Here is a 21,048-nt window from a genome sequence, read left to right as displayed (position 1 = left end):
TACATAATCTTTCCAAAGACTTTACTCGACTCTGCGCCGCATATGCTTGTCCCTCCTCCAACTCCAAAATATTTTGATGCCACTTTTACCGGACTGTATGTAATATTTGATCCAAATATGAGCTAAATCGGACATCATGCACCGGTTTCTATTCATGTATGTGTTATGTGTTCCAAATATGGACCAAATCGGACCACAAATACGATTTTTTTTGAATATCTCGATCTTTACGCCACCTAGCGGCGATTTTTTCATAGGTCGCTTTCTATTCTTGTATGTATTATGCGTTCAAAATATGAGCCAAATCGGAACAGAAATACGATTTTTGTGAATATCTATATCCTTGTGCCACCTAGCGATTTTTTTCATAGGTCGCTTTCTACTCTTGTATGTATTATGTGTTCCAAATATGAGCCAAATCGGACCACAAATACGATTTTTGGAATATCTCTATCCTTGCGCCACCTAGCGGCGATTTTTTCATAGGTCGCTTTCTATTCTTGTACGTATAATGTGTTCCAAATATGAGCCAAGTCGGACCACAAATACGATTTTTGAGAATATCTCGATCCTTGCGCCACCTAGCGGCTTTCTTATTATTGCATTGTCATTGGGTTCTGAACTATATTCCAAGTTTCAAGCTTGTAGCTTATCGGGAAGTTACTTAAATTTCAATTACAAAATTCGTGCCAGCCAGCCAACCAAGGCTAAATAAAAGCGTTTAAAAACAGAAATTATTTAATTATTTGACATAGGCCCACTTGCAGAAGGCCAAGTTAAATTTTTAGCTTAGAACTAATTTTAAAAATTTGTCAAAAATATATGAGTTTAACCCCTTAGGTCAGGTTAGCTCTAAGCTGAAAGGCTAACTTGCCGTCAGTGGCGGATTACGGGGGGTTTCGGGTTCAAATAAGATAAATAGGAAATATAGCATACAAATTTTGTAGGTTATCATCAAAATTGTACCCACCTCAAGTGCATCAAACACGTTTTTAAAATTCTGACCATCGACTCGCCTTCTCCACATTTTGACTGCAATTGCAAACTCAGTTTTGGAACAATTCACAACACTTTCATAAAATTCATGCAGTTTATTGCATTTTTCAGCATTGTATTCATTTTTGGGGAACAAAACACCGAAATTTTCGAAAATTAGTTGGTGTTTATGTAACGGCTCTTGATATGAGTTATGAATGCATCAATGAATGGAATATAGAATGCGATTCTATAATAATCTTCGACGCTCTCAGTATCAAGGTTTCGTCTATTTAATTGATGTTTACTGATGCGTGGTTTCTTGTGTAGCGCAACTCTCTCCCAGCCAGCCATCCAACCCAATTTTCAACCTCACCTATCCGTGGCGAATCCTCTTTCATTAACAGCCGAGGTTCTGGCGACCCCGAACTCCTTATGTATCAAGAGGTTGGGGGGCGGTATGGCCTAGAAGGTTTCTTGTGGTCATAACAAATCATTTCCCGAGATGGTCGGGCTGGTACCTTTATTGTGCTTGTTGCCGGAACGTACCAGATCTGCATCCGGCAAATGACCGTCAAACATCGATAACACTCCCCAAGGCCTTCGGGGAGTGTCCTTATCACTGCAACAACAACAGCAACATTTGGAATTGAACGCTCGAAATAGAAGCTTGAAACTGAGAAGCTAGTGCTGAAGTTTTGTCGTTTTTCCCTTCTGCTATCTTTGCAAAGGCTTTGAATATTGCTGACTGAAGTGCAACGTAGGTGGATACCGCTTCATGACATTGGCCCATCTTGTTCGGCAGACACTTTGCAATATTTGTCTTCCACTTTCTTTTTATACCCAGCTGTACTTGTACACAGGGCATTATAACTTTGATTGGATAATGGTTGGTTGTACATTTATCAAGGAATCGAGATAGATATAGACTACCATAATCAAAATCATCAGTATCGTAAAAAAATTTGATTAAGCCATGTCCGTTCGTCCGTCCGCCCGTTAACACGGTAACTTGAGTAAATATTGAGATATCTTCACCAAATTTGGTATACGAGCTTATCTGGACCCATAATATATTAGTATTGAAAATGACCGAAATCTGATGATAACCACGCCCACTTTTTATATATATAACATTTTGGAAAACACAAGAAACCTGATTATTTAGTAAATAATACACCTAGAATGTTGAAATTTGACGTGTGGACTGATATTGATACTCTTGATAAAAATTAAAAAATTTTTTTTAAAATGATCGTGGCACCGCCCACTTGTGATAAAATCAATTTTACAAATATTATTAATCATAAATCAAAAATCGTTAAACCTATCGGAACAAAATTCTAAGATTTTGAAAAGGGTTGTGGGAGAATAAAATAAGCCATATCTTTGCAAAAAAGAGCTTTATATAAATGGTATTTCATTTCCCAAGTGGAGTTATAACAATAAATAGGAAAAACTTCAAATTTAAAAAAATGGTCCTGGCACCGCCCCTTTTATGACTAAGCAATTTTCTATGTTTCGGGAGCCATAACTCGAAGAAAAATTAGTTCAGAATACAGCCATATGTATATGTATTATTGCGCATCCTTGTAACACTATTAAGCCCACAAAACAAACAGCAACAAAATTTCAAGTGTACAGCTGGGTATGTAATGTTCGGTTTCACCCGAAATTAGAGTTCCTTGTTGCATAATCGAAATTTTTTTCCTTGCTAAAAATCAAAATAAATGCACCCTGCCTACATCATGTAACAATCAAATATACGACATAAAATAACAAAGTACTCTCAGGGTACTGATAGTGGAACCACGGTGCCGCTTTGTATGTTTGATTCGCTCGTGCCTTCTCTTGCTGATTGGTCGTTTTTATAAATTTGTTGATTTAGCGGTATTAAAAAGTGACAGGGAGCATATTTTAACTCAACTTTGACTAAAGTTTGAAGTACCTTCTCTTTAAGTAGTTGTAATTAAAGAAGTTTTGAAATTTTATCACTCAAAGGCAAATATTTATTTGATGCGACACTAATGAAATATACAATTTAAGGCCACTAGAAAATCTTATTGTTAAAATGAGTTAACTTTAAACTTCTATGAGTTTATCCCCTCGTGAAACGCTTACTTAGGGGTGTAATTTACACGAAAAATTACCATTTTCTGAGTGACGGATCGGACGACCACTATGTAAGTGGATGATTTCACTTTCAAATTTCAGAGAAGTTGGAAAATTCATTTCCACACTGGCTATACCATATGTTTTAATCGAGACTAAGGTCACTTTTGTATATTAACCCTGTCTGTTCTTCAAAGACAAAATACACTTATGATCGTTTTAGCTTGTCATGAGTGGGACAAGTCACATTGGAAGCACATCATGTGCGAATGCATTTATATAAATCGGATTCGATGTTTGTTATGTTGATGGCCTACTACTTTACAAAAATCTTGATTCGAATTCGGCCTTAAGGCAAGCATCTTTTCAGAAGCGCCATAGGGTTGGGAGGGCTGAATATATCTTATGTCCAAATATATTCTAATTTATAAAAATAAAAGCATATCTTATTATTCACATTAACTTCTGATCGCACCCATCTTCAACGAGCACGATTCCAACATCAATGCACTCGGATACATCGAGAACAGCTGAGCGGTACCGTCGGGAGTTGCCTCAAATGTGAATATGGTCTCCATATCTACCTTCTGATGTCTGTCTGAGGTAATTTCAGATGAGACAATCATCCATATATACTTTAATGCACTTCAAACTATCAGTTTTCAATCAGCTGAAGCATAATTTTTGCTATCAGCTTCGCGATTTCAACCTGGGCCTTTGATATTGTAGGCAAGCACAGTTCAATGTATCGCTACGGCTGCCTATGAATTATATATAAATTAGGATGCGCCAAAAAAATATTTTTTCCTCTTGGTGTAGTGGAAAAATTGTTGAGGACATCCACAAGGATAGCCTGTAAAAATTTCAGACGTTAATTTTAATGTTTAGATGTGCCTCATAGCCATTTTAGTTTTTCCATATGAATTGTATGGGGAATTTTCAGCTTTTTTTAAGTATACCACAGTAGTGGAATTCACTAACTTTTTTAAGCACATTTGCCATCGCTTTATTTGCGAATCGATAACTATAACGATTTCGTTATTCAGTAACTAATTTGTACCGATATTTGTTTATCGACGATCAGCTGTGTTGTTAAATAAACGGCAAGTAAATTGGCCGCGTTAAAAATCACGAAATTAATATTTCTGGCAATTTTAGTTAAAAAGAAAATTGGAGCTTTAATTAAATACTTTCAAACACGAAAAGCTGCTTTATTTATAAATCGAATGGCATTTGAGTACTTGGCGTACGTTTTATCACAAGATGAAGAATTTCTAAGTCCATCGCCGGTGGTCAGACACCTTCTTAGAGAAGTCGATAACCCATTATACTTGAATGCAACGGAGTTTCGAAAGCTGTTCCAAATAGCCCCAGACTTGGCTATTATTTCTCAACTTGATGGTCAATTAAGGGGCACAAGAATAACTGCGATATCAACAGAGAAAAAATAAATTAATACATCATTTACTTACCTTTTGTTAAAATAGCTAAAAACTTGCACAATAATGACTTTTAAAAGCAGTTAGTGTACGGAATTTATTTATTTTTGGCATTCCTTTTGTACTTTTCGCATTTTTCAAGTTTCGTTAAGCTGTTCTGCCCCCCTTCTACTATTAAAACGAAATTTAAATGTCATTTATTTCGAGTCGTTAAAACTAAGTTAGTGAATAGTACAATCGATATGGCAAGTGACGAAATCGTTTATTAAAATCTCGACAAATCGCATCGTTATAAGTAAGTGAATTCCACTACAGGGCTCTAACTCGTACCAATCAGAAGCGATACATATTATTAGGATATGTCACGATCTACATAAAAGATCTAAAAATAATTTTAGCTAATTTGATTCATTTAGTAGTTGCTTGAAGTTAAAGTTCAATTTCATATTGTATTTTTTCAAGTTTGCGATAAACTCAGATAAGAAGTTAAAATTTTTTATAAAGATTTTGGTTCTTGTTCAATTAATTTATACAGAAGAAGTAAGAAAGTATATGTTGGAGTGCTTGTAAAATATTCAGTTCTTTAATTTAAAGTTTAAAGATGCCTGAGGATGGCAAAAAATAATAAATGCTATGAATTGTACCAAATTCCAACCAAATTGACCAATAAATAAGAGGTTTTGGAATTGATGATTTCCCAGAAATACTTCCTGGATTGCTACGAAGCTACAATGAAAATCTGATTAAAATCGTCAGAATGCCTTTTTCCCTTGGAGGGGCTTTTGAAAAACGGTGCTGAGCATGTGCTGAGCATGTGCCGAGCTTCCAAGCAAGTGGCAACATTTTTTAGAAAGTACATTAAGTTTTGAATAAATATTTTCATTTCCTTTCAAGCCTCGACAATAGGCTCTAGGACTTGGAAAGCCGTCATTTATGTATAAGAGATTGATAAGGGACCCGAAATCGAATACACCATTGATTCTAATGACGACTCGTTACCCGTTTTTTTTTACATCTGGCGCACACTGTTTCATTACGTAGGAGTCTAATTCCTGAGGATACCTTTTCCAGAATATTCTGGTTATTTTTTCTTGACGTCAATGCGATGATTTGGCTTAAAAAATAGCGAAAAATTCGTTTAAATCCTTTAACTTGTTGTCTTGGCCCACCCTAATAATTATGTATTTATTCTATTGGTATGCCAAAACTTGGGTCTCTTTGCAATGTAGATAAGCTTATCAAAATGGTAAATGCCAATATGTACATAAATACATGTGTCGTTACTTATATCGAGAATAAAAAGTATACATATGCGCGCTGCACGAGGACTGGCAAACGTTCGATGAATTATTACTTGTTTTGTCGTCCGCCCTTTTTACTAAGGCTCATTTACAGAACGGCAAGCTGTCTTCTTAACTTTGCACAACTCTGATCAAAATTATCCGGATCAACAACAAATTTAGATTTAAACAAGTAAGGAAGGCTAAGTTCGGGGTAACCGAACATTACATACTCAGCTGAGAGCTTTGGAGACAAAATAAGGGAAAATCACCATGTAGGAAAATGAAGCTAGGGTAACCCTGGAATGTGTTTGTAAGACATGGGTATCAAATGGAAGGTATTAAAGAGTATTTTAAAAGGGAGTGGGCCATAGTTCTATAGGTGGACCAGGGGTGACTCTAGAATGTGTCTACGATATGGGTATCAAATGAAAGGCGGTAATGAGTATTTTAAAAGCGAGTGTGCCGTAGTTCTATAGGTGGACGCCTTTTCGAGATATCGCCATAAAGATGGACCAGGGGTGACTCTAGAATGTATTTGTACGATATGGGTATCAAATGAAAGGGGTTAATGAGTTTTTAAAAGGGAGTGGGCCTTAGTTCTATAGGTGGACGCCTTTTCGCGATATCGCCATAAAGGTGGACCAGGGGTGGGTATCAAATGAAAGGTGTTAATGAGTATTTTAAAAGGGAGGGGCCTTAGTTCTATAGGTGGATGCCTTTTCCAGATATTGACATATAGGTGGACCAGGGGTAACTCTATAACGCGTGTGTACGATATAGGTACCAAATGAAACGTGTTAAAGGGGAGAAGGCCCTAGTTCTATAGGTGGACGCCTTTTCGAGATAACGCCATAAAGGTGGGTCAGGGGTGACCCTATAATGTGTTTGTACGATATGGGTATCAAATTAAAGGTATTAATGGGGGTTTTAAAAGAGAGTGGCCCTTAGTTGTATATGTTAAGACGTTTTCGAGATTTCGACCAAAATGTGGACCAGGGTGACCCAGAACATCATCTGTGGGGTACCGCTAATTTATTTATATGTGTAATACCACGAACAGTATTCCTGCCAAGATTCCAAGGGCTTTTGATTTCGCCCTGCAGAACTTTTTCATTTTCTTCTACTTAATATGGTAGGTGTCACACCCATTTTACAAAGTTTTTTCTAAAGTTATTTCTTGCGTCAATAAACCAATCAAATTACCATGTTTCATCGCTTTTTTCGTATTTGGTATAGAATTATGGCATTTTTTTCATTTTTCGTAATTTTCGATTTCGAAAAAGTGGGCGCTGTTATACTCGGATTTCGGCCATTTTTTGTACCAAGATAAAGTGAGTTCAGATGAGTACGTGGACTAAGTTTAGTAAAGATATATCGGTTTTTGCTCAATTTATCGTGTTAACGGCCGACTGGACGTGGCTTCAACCGATTTCGCCCATTTTCACAGAAAACAGTTACCGTCATAGAATCTATGCCCCTACCAAATTTCATAAGGATTGGTAGATTTTTGTTCGACTTATGGCGTTAAAAGTATTCTAGACAAACTACATGAAAAAGGGCGGAGCCACGCCCATTTTGAAATTTTCTTATATTTTTGTATTTTGTTGCCCCACATCATTATTGGAGTTGAATGTTGACATAAATTACTTATATACTGTAAAGATATTAAATTTTTTGTTAAAATTAGGCTTTAAAATTTTTTTTTTTTAAGTGGGCGCGTTCTTCATCCGATTTTTCTAATTTTTATTTTTTTATTTAGCACATATATAGTAATAGTAGTAACGTTCCTGCCAAATTTTCACATGGTATCTTCAATGACTGCCAAATTACTGCTTGCAAAACTTTTAAATTACCTTCTTTTAAAAGTGGGCGGTGCCACGCCTATTGTCCAAAGTTTTACCAATTTTCTATTCTGCGTTATAAGGTCAACCCACCTACCAAGTGTCATAGCTTTATCCGTCTTTGTCAATGAGTTATCGCATTTTTTCTGTTTTTCGAAATTTTCGATATCGAAAAAGTGGGCGTGGTTATAGTCCGATATCGTTCATATTAAATAGCGATCTGAGATGAGTGCCCAGAAACCTACATACCAAATTTCATCACGATACCTCAAAATTTACTCAAATTATCGTGTTAACGGACAGACGGACGGACGGACATGGCTCAATCAAATTTTTTTCGATACTGATGATTTTGATATATGGAAGTCTATATCTATCTCGATTCCTTTATACCTGTACAATCAACCATTATCCAATCAAAGTTAATATACTCTGTGAGCTCTGCTCAACTGAGTATAAAAAATCAGCAAAAAGGTTTGCCGAATCGACCGAACTCTCTGAGTGTTATCAAATTTCACACTTTTTTTCTTTGAACGAACACAGTTCCCAAAATATTTAGAATTAACTTTTAACTCATCTTTGACTCAAGAAACGGCTTTTAAATATATAAATGAACAAAGAGGATTTTGTTATGAGTCAATTTCAATGTCAAAATTTATCAAGCCCATTAGGTTAAAGGAAAGTCATATATTAACGATCATATTTTAATTATTTTAATTTAGATTTTAAATCATATTTTGGCACGATGTCGAATTTTTATTAAACTCACCAAATAAAAACTTCAATTGCCGCTCATTTGTATTGCAAATATTTATACAATGTATGTGCATACAGTAATATATTTTATATTTTTAAATTTTAGAGCGTCTGTTCTTTAAAGGTCTAGACTGTCGTTGCTTTGTTTAACTTAAACAGTTTAATCTTGCGTGAGATTATTTTATTGAAAGTAAGACGTTAAGTCACATTATATGCGGAAACCCAGATGCATTCGACACATTTTGCTTAGTGGAACTCCAGCTTTTGGGTAAACGACAATTGCGCGGGTGCGTTTGCATTGTACCGTAACTTTTAAATTATTATAAAAATCAATGGCATTCAACAAAGTTAAAGGAAGTGGCAAAATTAAAATGAGCTTGTTTTTTATAAAAAATTAAAAACAATAATGAGAAAATTTCAAAGTAAAGAAAAATAATAATTTAATTGGTATTTAACTTATAATTTAAGACCTAACTTTTATTATTGAATCTCAATTACAATTTATAATTATAATTGCTGTGGGAATTAACTATTTAAAAAGTCATGCACTAATGAAGCAACAAATACGATTCAAATACGGTGAGTGATTCAGCGATGATCAATAATTGGAAAGCTTAGAGAAAATTTGAATATGAGGATAAGGGGATAGATTGGTAGAAGCTTGAAAAAAATGTTTCGGTTTGAGCTTGGTACTTTTCATTTTCTGGTGAATAAATTGAAATCTGTCTTCTGCTCCATTAAACTGCAGTGGATCAGGCACGAAAAACCTTGAGCGCCTGGTTCATAATTGATTCTAAGGACTGATAATCATCATCATTTCATTAAATGAGATTTGCCACTTAAGCGTAGCTTCACCGTTCCATAAAAAGTCACACCACCTATCCCTATTTCGCGATAACTGACGCTAATTGGGAGCACCAAGAGAGGTAAGGTCTTACTCCACCTACCTGTCCCAGCTCAATGTAGGTCTCTCTCTTGCTCTGCTTCCAAACTGTGGTGTCGACTGGGGAGGTGTGAGAACTGGGTGACATAACCATCAGCTGTCTGTTTCGTGATCAGCTTTACGACGGAAAAATGTCCTTGTGTTGCAAAGTAGTGGTCCGAGTCGATATTTGGAACTCGCAAAGTGCGCACATTCAGGACACTGGAACTATGCCTGCCGTCGATAACTACGTAATCGATTTGGTTTCGTGTTGTTTGATCAAGAGGTAGCCAAGTAGATTGGTATACCTTTTTATGCTGGAACCTAGTACTGCAGTTGACCGTGTTTCGAGCTGCGACGAAGTCAATCAGCCTCAACCCGTTGGGATATGTTACATTTTGGAAGTTAAGTTTTCGACTGTAGGACCAAGGTCTTGTGTGAGAGAAGCTAGCTGCTGACGAAGTGAAATTCAGAAACATGTCCTAGTAACCGTCGCCGTTTCTAAACTGCAATTTTTCTCTAATATCAAATGGGCGTGGCACCGCCCACTTTTAAAAGAAGGTAATTTAAAAGTTTTGCAAGCTGTAATTTGGCAATCGTTGAAGACATCATGATGAAATTTGGCACGAACGTTACTCCTATTACTATATGTATGATTAATAAAAATTAGCAAAATCGGTGAACGACCACGCCCACTTAAATAAAAATGTTTTTTTAAGTAAAATTTTAACAAAAAATTTAATATCTTTACAGTATATAGGTAAATTATGGCAACATTCAACTCCAGTAATGATATGGTGCAACAAAATACATAAAAGAAAATTTCAAAATGGGTGTGGCTCCGCCCTTTTTCATTTAATTTGTCTAGGATACTTTTAATGCCATAAGTCGAACAAAAATTTACCAAATTTTGTGAAATTTGGTAGGGGCTTAGATTCTAGGACGATAACTGTTTTCTGTGAAAAAGGGCGAAATCGGTTGAAGCCACGCCCAGTTTTTATACACAGTCGACTGTCTGTCCTCCCGCTCGGCCGTTAACACGATAACTTGCGCTAAAATCTATATATCTTTACTAAACTCAGTTCACGTATTTATCTGAACTCACTTTGTATTGGTGTAAAAAATGGCCGAAATTCGACTATGACCACGCCCACTTTTTCGATATCGAAAGTTACGAAAAATTAAAAAAATACGAAAAAGGGATGAAACATGGTATTTGGATTAGTTTATGACGCAAAATATAACTTTGGAAAAAACTTTGTAAAACACACCTACCATATTAAGTAGAAGAAAATGAAAAAGTTCTGCAGGGCGAAATCAAAATCCCTTAGAATCTTGGCAGGAACATTATCGTGGTATTACATATATAAATAAATTAGCGGTACCCGACAGATGATGTTCTGGGTCACCCTGGTCCACATTTTGGTCGATATCTCGAAAACGCCTTCACATATACAACTAAGGGTCACTCCCTGTTAAAGCCCTCATTAGTACCTTTAATTTGATACCCTTATCGTACAAACACGTTATAGAGTCACCCCTGGTCCACCTTTATGGCGATATCTGGAAAAGGCGTCTGCCTATAGAACTAAGGTCGACTCCCTTTTAGAATACTCATTGTCACCTCTCATTTGTTACCCATATCCTACAAACAAATTCTAGAGTCACCCATGGTCCACATTTATGGCGATATGTACATTATCCTGTAAGCTTCGCATACATTCACAAGCATAGAAAAGTACTTACATTTTTTGTCACGGTCCTTAAAATTTTGTTTGGATTGAAACACTGCTAATTGTTTTGCAAACTGTATGATATGCATGAAGCCCGTTGCTTATGCTCCCTTTTAACCAGTTTAATATAAGCTCGAATGTAGAGTCCGTAACCCAGAATTTGCTCATATGCAAGGACATATTTTGCGATTGCGTTATCCTGGCAGGGTTTACTTTAAATTTGCACCCATTTGTTTAATGAACAAATCGTACACCTATCTAAGCAAAAAGCAGTTAAAGCGTTTTTGAAGCCAATTCGGCGTTAGGGCGTTCTTCGTAAGTTATTTGAGATAGGGCATTTTAGAAACTCTGTTATCGATATGGGAAATTCATAAGTGTAAAGCTTACAAGGCCGCCATGGTGTTGCGGTGGCGTGTTCCACCTACCACACCGAGAAACCCGGTTTCACGCCCCGAGCAAAGCAACATCAAAATTTTAGAACAAGATGTTTCAATTGGAGAAAGATTTTATAAGCGATGTCGCCCCTCGGAAGTGATTTGGCAAGCACTCCGAGTGTATTTCTGCCATGAAAAGCTTCTCAGTGAAAACTCATCTGCCTTGCAGATGGCGCTGGGAGTCGGCATTTTTGACCAAAGCCAGCTATTCTCTGGAAAACTTCCTCTAAGTTTTTAAGATGTTCATCAATGTTCTTGCCTAATACGATGATGTCGTCCAGATGCACCAAGCATGTTTTCCAATGTAGTCCTTTCAATACCTGATCTATGAGTCTCTCGAAAGTAGCTGGTGGATTACATAGCCCAAAGGGCATTACTGTAAATTGCCAAAGACCATCACCGACACTGAAGGCTGTTTTCTCTTTGTCTTCCTCCTTTACTTCCACTTGCCAGGAGCCACTTTTCAAGTCGAGTGTATAAAACTATTTCGTACCAGATAGCGAGTCCAGAGTATCGTCAATTCTTGGCAATGGGTACCTATCCTTTTTAGTAACGTCGTTCAACTTTCGATAGTCCACGCAAAACCTCATTTCTCCATTCTTCTTCTTCACAAGTACCACAGGTGAGCTCCATGGACTAGTTGATGGTTCAATGACGCCGCTGTCGCTCATTTCTTGTACGATTTGATTCACAACTTCCCGCTTCGCCAGTGGAACACTACGAGGAGCTTAACGGATCGGCCCGAATCTCCAGTGTCAATTTGATGTTTCACAACGTTGGTGCGGCCTGGTTTGGAGCCATCTTGGTCAAATATGTTGGCGTACTTTAGAAGTTTTTTTGCCTTACTCTGATAAGCTTCCTCTAGTTCCTCCGTCCATGCCGTGATGGCATTTGAAAGATCAGTATTACTAGATGAAACGTGTTCCTGGAGCTTTTCACAGTTAATAACTTCAACCTCTTGGCATCTTCCCAAAATAGCTCCTTTGGTCAGTTTGGGTGGTGACTTGAACTCATTGAGTACTCTTACCGGAATATGTCTATCTTGTTTTGTCATAGCCAGGGTTTTTCCTACAAGTATGTTCGGTGTTGATTTGTTTGCTGCCTCGACAACCCACAATTTTTTTGTCCCACAATCTCCATCAACATTTGCCCAGATGACTGCTTCGGATTTTGGTGGTATTTGCTGACTCCCTTCCACCAGCACTCGTTTACTGCTGTAGCCTCTCTCGTGGCCGAAATTAAGTGGCACATCCATGTTCTTATATTGCATCGTCTTGCTTTGCATATCGCTCTTGATGCCTTGGTTGATTAAGAAGTCCACTCCAATTATGATTTCATCAACAATCTCTGCCACTATAAAATTGTGTAATACCGTGACATTTCCAATTGCTACGTCACATGCTACTTCTCCAATTACCCGGGTCTCCTCTCCCGTGGCTGTACGTAATCTTGCTCCAAGCAATGGTCTTATCTTCTTGTTGACTAAATCTGATCGAATGATGGGATGAGATGCACCCGTATCTACAGTCAGTAAGCGTTCCTTTACATCCACATGTCCTCCGATAGTAAGATTGCTTGACCTCCTTCCAATTTGCGAGGTAGAGATTATGGGGCATTCAATTGCGGGAGCCAGCTGTCGACCCTTGCGGCTGACTCGCTTCAGTTTAACGATTGAGCAGATTTGGAGATTTGCTCATCTCCTTCAGCTCTGTGTACGGCCACCCACATTTTTGGAACTGTTAGGGTCGGTACTGCAATAACCTGCAATGTGCCCTGGCACACTTAAAGCATTTGACGACACCATCGTTTTTCTGCTCCGTTCCTGTTAATGCTCTCAAAATTGTGTCTGGCCTTTCCACTTCCACGCGATGAGCTTTGTACGCAGGCTTACTCAAAAGTGACGCTGTTTCCTGAGTCAGTGCCTGAGATACCGTTTCAGCAAATGCTAGCTTTGTGTTTGCGTATGTAGCTCGCTTCGTTTCCACGTACCGTCTGCCAATTATAAAACTCTGGAGTTTTACCCTAGCGGTGTATTCCACAGGTGCGTCCGCATTTGCAAAATGAGCCAACCTTTCAACATCGGAAGCAAACTCCTGCAAAGTCTCGTTAGATTTTTGGTAGCGGTCTTACAATTCTATTTCGTAGATTTGTTTCCTGTGTTCGCTTCCGTAACGCCGTTCTACAGCAACCATCAATGCTTCATAGTTGTTCCGCTCTCCTTCGGGAATCGTCTCTAGGATTTCGGCTGCTGGCCCCATCAATGCTACGCATAGAGCTGCAACTTTATCTTCAGCATTCATTGTTGGGGTCTTCTTCTTTTTGCCTTTGGATTGCTCGCTGAAACAGCTGGGCGATTTAGTTGTAACTGCTCCATACGACCCTTCAAATCGACTTCTGTCTGAAATTTAGCGATTTTTGCATCCTGCGCTTCCCTTGCTCCCTGTTCTGACAGTTGCGAGGATATGCGAGTTTCTTGTGCTTTCAACTGCTCAGCCATATATGTATGTCTTCTGTTCTTCTAACTGTGTTTCCATCTTAGATGTAATCTGTGTCGACATTTCTGAAATACGCGCTTCTTGTGATTCCATCTTGGATGTTATGCGTGTCTCTTGCGATATATGTCTACTGTTCTTCCAGTTGGGATACCATATATGTTTTCTGTTCTTCCAGTTGAGATGACATATATATCTTCTGTTCTTCCAGTTGAGTTTCCATCTTGGATGTTACTGTCGATGTTTGTGCAGATATTGCAGCCAAAATCATGTTCAAGTCTGTGCTCGTAACTGTCCCTTCCATTTTTGTTGTTGTCTGGTCGCTATCAAGATGAAAGACGTACTGTTCAACATTAATTCCTTCCGACTCCATAGCGTCTCGTATCCGTGCTTGAAGTTGGATCTTATTACCGGTTGTACTCAACCCACGGTTCTCCAACTCCTTTTTCAATTGCTGGATCCTTAATTCACTTGCCATGCCCTTGTTGTACTCAATATCTTCGGAATTTATTCAACAATTCCTCTTCTGACACCAATTGTAACAAATTTAGGGAAATTCCGCTTATTCCAAATCCTATACTAACGTTCGAATCACTAAACTGTTGAACAAATAACTCCACTATTCAATAATGCAAATGGCCTTTATTAAAGTACTTCACAATAACACTTTTACTTCTCGACAGATAGCGTGCAAAAATGAAACTGATTACTAATTCTCAGCTTTACCTCCTTTTATACTCTGTGATGTCTCGTTCGCATACATCTAGGCGTTTCTATTTCTAGAATTTACTACTGGTTTACCAGCTATACTTTTCTCAGCTATAACTATAGATGCATGATTATCATAGCTTCTCGCATAGCCCATGCGCGTGTATATGTGAGTGATACTTCCACAGATGATTACCTACTTTTGGGAGTATCTCAGATATATGCATGTGTTTGTGCGTTGCCCTCCGCTGCTTGTATGGACATATGTATAGACATAATGATTGATTTGTTGATGTGCATACAACTCACTGCTTAGTGTTGGCTTAGTGATGATAGTATCCCTTAGTGTTGCTAATATTCGTCACAATATGCATAAAGCCCGTTGCTTATGCTCCCTTTTAACCAGTTTCATAAGTGTAAAGCTAACAAGGCCGCCATGGTGTTGCGGTGGTGTGCACCGCCTACCACACCGAGGATCCTGGATTCACGCCCCGGGCAAAGCAACATCAAAATTTTGGAACAAGATGTTTCAATTAGACGAAAGTTTTTATAAGCCATGTCGCCCCTCGGCAGAGATTTGGCAAGCACTCCGAGTGTATTTCTGCCATGAAAAGCTTCTCAGTGAAAACTCATCTGCCTTGCAGATGGCGTTCGGAGTCGGCATAAAACATGTAGGTTCCGTCCCGCCAATTTGCAGGAAAGATACAACCATCAAGGCCGATGAGTTGACACTGGGAAGCTTTTCATGGCAGAAATACACTCCGAGTATTTGCAAATTCACTGCAGAGGGACAATCTGCTTAGAGAGCCGTTCTTCTAATTGAAATAAATTGTTCCTAAATTTTTGATGCTGCTTTGCCTGGGAATTGAACCAAGGACCTTTGGAGTGGTAGGCGGAGCACGTTACCGCCACACCATGACGGCCCTGTTTAGTTTTAAATCAACTCAGTGTGTAAAAGATAACTTGCCGTTCCGCAAGCCCTTAATGTTCGGGTTCGGGGCGACATTTTCCACTTTGAGAATACTAATGTGAATGCATGTATGTAGAAGTCTACCTTTTTTTAAACGGTTTTATTTAGCTTGAGTTGACAGGCAGGCCGCATGCACGGCCCCACGGCCGTTGTGAACGAATCTTGTAATTGAAATTTAAGTAACTTCCCGATAAGCTACAAGCTTGAAACTTGGAATATAGTTCAGAACCCGACGACAATGCAATAATAAGAAAAAAATCGCCGCTAGGTGGCACAAGGATCGAGATATTGGCAAAATTCGCTTTTGTGGTCCGATTTGGCTCATATTTGGAACACATAATACATGCAAGAATAGAAATCGACCTGTGAAAAAACCGCCGCATAAAATTCGTATTTGTGGTCCGATTTTATTTGGTCCATATTTAGAACACATAATACATACATGAATAGAAAGCGACCTATGATGCCCGATTTGGCTCATATTTGGAACAAATATTGCATACAGTCCAAAGGTCATAAATAACCAAAGGTCATCGACTCAATTGTCGTGACAACTGACATCAAAGTATTTTAAAATTTTTCTAAAACGTGGTAGCTCAACGACAGAGCTCTATTTCTGCCAAGAAAAGCTTACCAGCATAAAAATTTGTGTCCGACCGAACCTCGACTTTTTGGCCGAATCCCGAACCGAATATTCGGTTTCTTAAACTTAAACTTTTTTAATGAAAATTTAAATTGATTTGTTTTGTCTTGATCTTAAAAAAATAATTAAAAAAAATTTTTTTTAAATTAAACGGTGTTATTGAAAGCAATACCTACATGAAATAATAATAATACGAAAAGCTAGAAAATAATTAGGTAGGTCCTAGGTACTAGTCATCACACTCCTTATCAATCTAGGGCGTTGATCAGACAATTAAATAAAAGCGTTGGGCGCGTGAAATTTCTGAAAATGAGAGGCGTAGCATAACCTGATTAAGGTTCAGTTGGTTTTACTTATGACTATCAATAGAAACTTAAAAATTTTTTTTAAATTATTTTATTTTTAAGTTTTTAGTCTTTATTTAATTGCCTATTATTTCTCATTCTATTTAGTTCATTAGTGACTCATTATTACAAGGACTCTTTCCTGACAATTTGTTACAACCAAAGTCCTCAATACATAATCCTTCCAAAGAATTTACTCGACTCTGCGTCACGTATGCTTGTCCCTCCTCCAACTCCAAAATATTTTGATGTCACAAATTCCCACATACTATTTAGGGTTTCACCACACATTTCATTAAAATATGAAAAATGAATAAAATATTATTCATTGCGGCGAGCCCGGCAGACACAATTATTGCCAAACTTTTAGCTACGTTCACAGCGACTCTCACTTCCACACCCGCTCTAATTACCACTCCCAGTCCCATCTACACTTCCGCTTCCAAACCTCAGATAGACCTCTAATGAAATAAATAAAATAATATTCATTCATTCCTATTTATTTAAGGGCAGGGGCGCGGCTTCGCCCTTGCCAATTTCATCTCTCATACTGAATATATCTGGAAGTATCCATGGTATACCAGGGCGATTCGGAAAAGCATTATATCTTCTCTGTATCTTAAAAAAGAAATCCTTTGGCGAATCAACTTCGCGGAGATTGAAGCCAAGCTTCTCTTCCAATTTTAGTAGCGCTTTTTTTCATCTTTCCTACAAATAGGCGGGACGGGACCCACATGTTTACGCCGACAACGAACGGCAACTGCAACTGCTTTCAATGGCAGAAATACATTCGTAGTGTTTGCCAAACCACTATCAAGGGGAAACTTCGCTTAGAGAAACTTTTCTAGCTGAAAAACATTTTTTTTTTTAATTTTCAATTCTCTTTTGCCCAGGGCTTGGCATTACCCTATACCAACGAGTTCGTTAATACTGCATATCTCTGGAAATATACCTGGAAGGATACCAAAAATACGTAAAGATATCAGACTATCGTTTTGCACTCTAAGAAAAATAGTTGTTAAAAATCACTTCAATATATAAGGGGCGTGGCACCTCCCATACTAATGGAATCTTTCTCTGTCTCTGGAAGAATTTATGCCAGCCCACTGAAGTTTCGTTAAAAATTGAGAATTTTATCTGAGGTTTGGAAGCGGAAGTGTAGATGGGACTGGGAGTGGTAATTAGAGTGGGTGTGGAAGTGAGAGTCGCTGTGAATGTAGCTAAAAGTTTGGCAAGTTTGTCTGCCGGGCTCGCCGCAATGAATAATATTTTATTCATTTTTCATATTTTTAATGAAATGTGTGGTGAAACCCTAAATAGTATGTGGGAATTCCATTCATCTTGTGCATTGGATAAACCCGCTAAATACTGAACATGTACATACATAAATTTTCACACTTCACATCCCTACAAAGTGTGTACTGGCGTACGTGCCTGAGAAAAAAAAAAACATATTCGTCATAATGATTATTCCGAAAAAAACCACACAACTTACGATAGGGTATATATCATTTTCCCCTTGTCAATTAACCCAATTTGTACTAAAAGTTGTGTCATTCCGAACACTTCCTTCAATGACATTCATGAAACAGCTGATTTGCCAGCCTTCAAAAATTGCCCACTTGAGTTTCCGGAAAAACTTCTTTCTTTTCTTTTTTGGGAACGAACGTGTAAGGAGGTAAGACCAGCAGAGACACGCCAACATAATCATGAGTTCAAAACCACGTTTAATGGTATAACCAAACGATATAAATATATATTGACGCGGTTATATAAATATTATTTAAAGTAGTAAATAAAAAGTGTGCGCTTCAAATATTTTAATCGGCAACGCGTGTTAAATCTCTGCTGGCTACCAGGCTGCAACCACCATCCAGATTTTAACTAGCTGCTACCACCATCAAGACTCGGAAACCACCAGGAGGAGGCCGATCCTCTGCGAATCAGCATCATCATCCTACACCTGGAAGCCACAAATCCGTGACACAGATAAATAAACATATTTTCTCTCCCAAATATATTGCTTTTTATCCTAATTGAATTTTACTGCTCCCAAAGTAAAATATTTTTAACTTTGCCGTGCCAATAAATGTTATGTTAAATTAAACATGCACCAAAGTAAAAATAACTTAACATTATATATACGTGTGTGTAAACACGTGCACACACTAAGCTAATTGCGATAAAAGGTGTTAACATTTTATATTCCGAAGGAAATTATACATTAATTTAAAGAGGAGAAAAAGAAAAATCTTAAATCGCGCTAAATATTACATAGGAATTTGCTTTCTTATCTAAAGAAAACCAAAGGGTAATTTAGTAAAGAGTTACCCCTTTTAACTTATTGTTAACCTAACTTAATTAGGTCAATGAAAATAAAATCTAATTAGAACGATAATACTTGTTAAATAATGATTAAAATAAGAGTGTCATTTTGGCATTTCTGAGGGCCAAAATAATCATTAGTCTCCCTCAACAAGAGTTGGTTTTCTCCTTTTAGTTTTATCTTAAAGTCTCGATTTCAATGCACACCTACATTTTACATATTTATACACATGCATGCTGTCACGTGATTTAGGAGATCATCACATTTAGTGATCCCTCCCTTACTATTCTTCTGCTTTTCAATTGAAATTCTTGTCGATTTGTTTCATTTTATTTCTTACAATAACTAAAAACATGAATACTTATTAGGGTGGATAGGAAAATAAATAACATATGCATATATGAAACAAACATAAACCTAAGATTTCAGCGCACACAGCAAGGAGGCCTCTTCGCTACGTGGGACTGCTTTATTGACACCAATGTAAGTCATATTGAATTATTATTCTTCACTAATTATAAAAACAATTTTTTTTTCATCCATATGTACCTATATACGTGTGTATATACACAAGTGCGGTTGTACCCGCGGAATTAGTGTACTTAAATCTCTTTTACGTTTGGTTTACTATCCAGATCTTCTCTTCTAAGTGATCATACATACGATGATACGTACATATGGAGGAGCTTAGTTTGTTGAGCTACATACATACACAACTATGCAAAGATTATGAACGAACTGGAATTCATTCATAATATAAAGAATTTCATTTTTTTTTTGATTCACTCAAACTTTCTGCCAACATTGTTTTTATTTGAGAACCAAACGTGGTAGACTCTGTTCTCCCACTCTTCCCTAGTTCTTGGTTTGCTCCTTTCCTGTTTCTTTGCGAAAACCAATGCATGTGTATGTAGGTATGTAATTAGAACATGAAAATTACATACTTTAAGAATATAGGGCAATGACCAAATACGATACCAGCTGTTGAGGTAGGTTAGTTATTGTCTTTTTGTATAAGACCCATCAAAAAAATGTGTTAGTAGTTAAGTGATAGAAGCATATGTGAAATTTGAAAGTTGAGTTTCTTCCCTTAGAATCCTAAGTACCATAAGCACATAATTATGTCTTGAATGTAAATAAATATAGTTTTTATAATGGATTGCTAAAATAATTAGTTTGGTCTGATCGAAGGAAGTGGGGGGTGGTCTAATGGGGCCTTATAACCATCTTAAAGGCCAAGGTAGGGTGGGTTTAGAGCAGCCGAAACCTATATATGTGCTGCAAGGTGATAAGGGTTGAACACGTAAGTACGCTTGTAGAAGTAAGATTCAGGTGATAGTTTTCTTTACGTTTAGTGTGCAAGTATAAATATTTCTTGTTAGGACTGTAGAATAGGGAGAAGGTATCTTGGTCCTGTAGCTGTTTGAACTACCCCGCCCCAGGCTGAAGCTCCGGGAACAAGCCAGTGCACACGCGGCAGCTACAGGAGGCATCTCACAAGACCTTCTGAACGATACTCAAACGTTTCATAGCACCCTTTTCACAGGTACCATAACAGAAAATGGCGTCCAAGTGTGGGGCCCGAGAGATTATATAAGTAGCATTCTTTGGCCTGTAGTATTTATTCCCTTTTGGAATACGTTATTGTCCGTCCGGCCATAGTTCTTTGGTGATGTAAGAATCTTTGAGCGAAAAATTTCTTGGAATGCAATCCATGTAGCTTAATGCCTACGGATTTGACCAGCTTTTCATGCAAAGAGGAATTACCAAGGAATTAAATTTTTTCTTATAAATTTTTTTTTGCGTTTATGTGCTCAAGTATTTGCTGGAATTGCAACTCTTTTGGGTTATATGCCTTGGGAATTGACCGCGAATCACCAAGTATGTAGACGATCTTATAAATTATATATCTTTAATTTTCGAAATAAACATTTTCTTCTTGTTAGTTGCATTTTGTTCAATTGTGAGGAATTAAGTTGCAGTATAGCTAAATGCTAACTGGCTTACCGACAGTACCCAACAATTTGTGTAATTTTATAAGCAAGATAAGATTTGATATCCAACTCGTTT

The 21,048-nt window shown here is 37.5% G+C and overlaps 1 protein-coding gene across 13 annotated transcripts in view; it reads left to right on the top strand.

The window, feature by feature from the left end:
- LOC137244078 (major facilitator superfamily domain-containing protein 6) overlaps positions 1 to 21,048 on the top strand; it is a 113,973-nt gene that overhangs the window by 42,291 nt on the left and 50,634 nt on the right. For 3 of the 13 annotated variants that reach the window (XM_067772604.1, XM_067772593.1, XM_067772597.1), the window contains exon 1: positions 8,836 to 8,985. The exons of 8 other annotated variants lie outside the window; for them this stretch is intronic. The gene's annotated coding sequence lies outside the window, so the exon portion shown is untranslated. 2 more of the 13 variants (XM_067772599.1, XM_067772601.1) reach the window with 2 other exon arrangements.

Source organism: Eurosta solidaginis, chromosome 3 (assembly GCF_040869045.1).
Source record: "Eurosta solidaginis isolate ZX-2024a chromosome 3, ASM4086904v1, whole genome shotgun sequence".
Classification (NCBI taxonomy): domain Eukaryota; kingdom Metazoa; phylum Arthropoda; class Insecta; order Diptera; family Tephritidae; genus Eurosta; species Eurosta solidaginis.
This window is presented reverse-complemented; position numbering and strand designations above follow the sequence as displayed.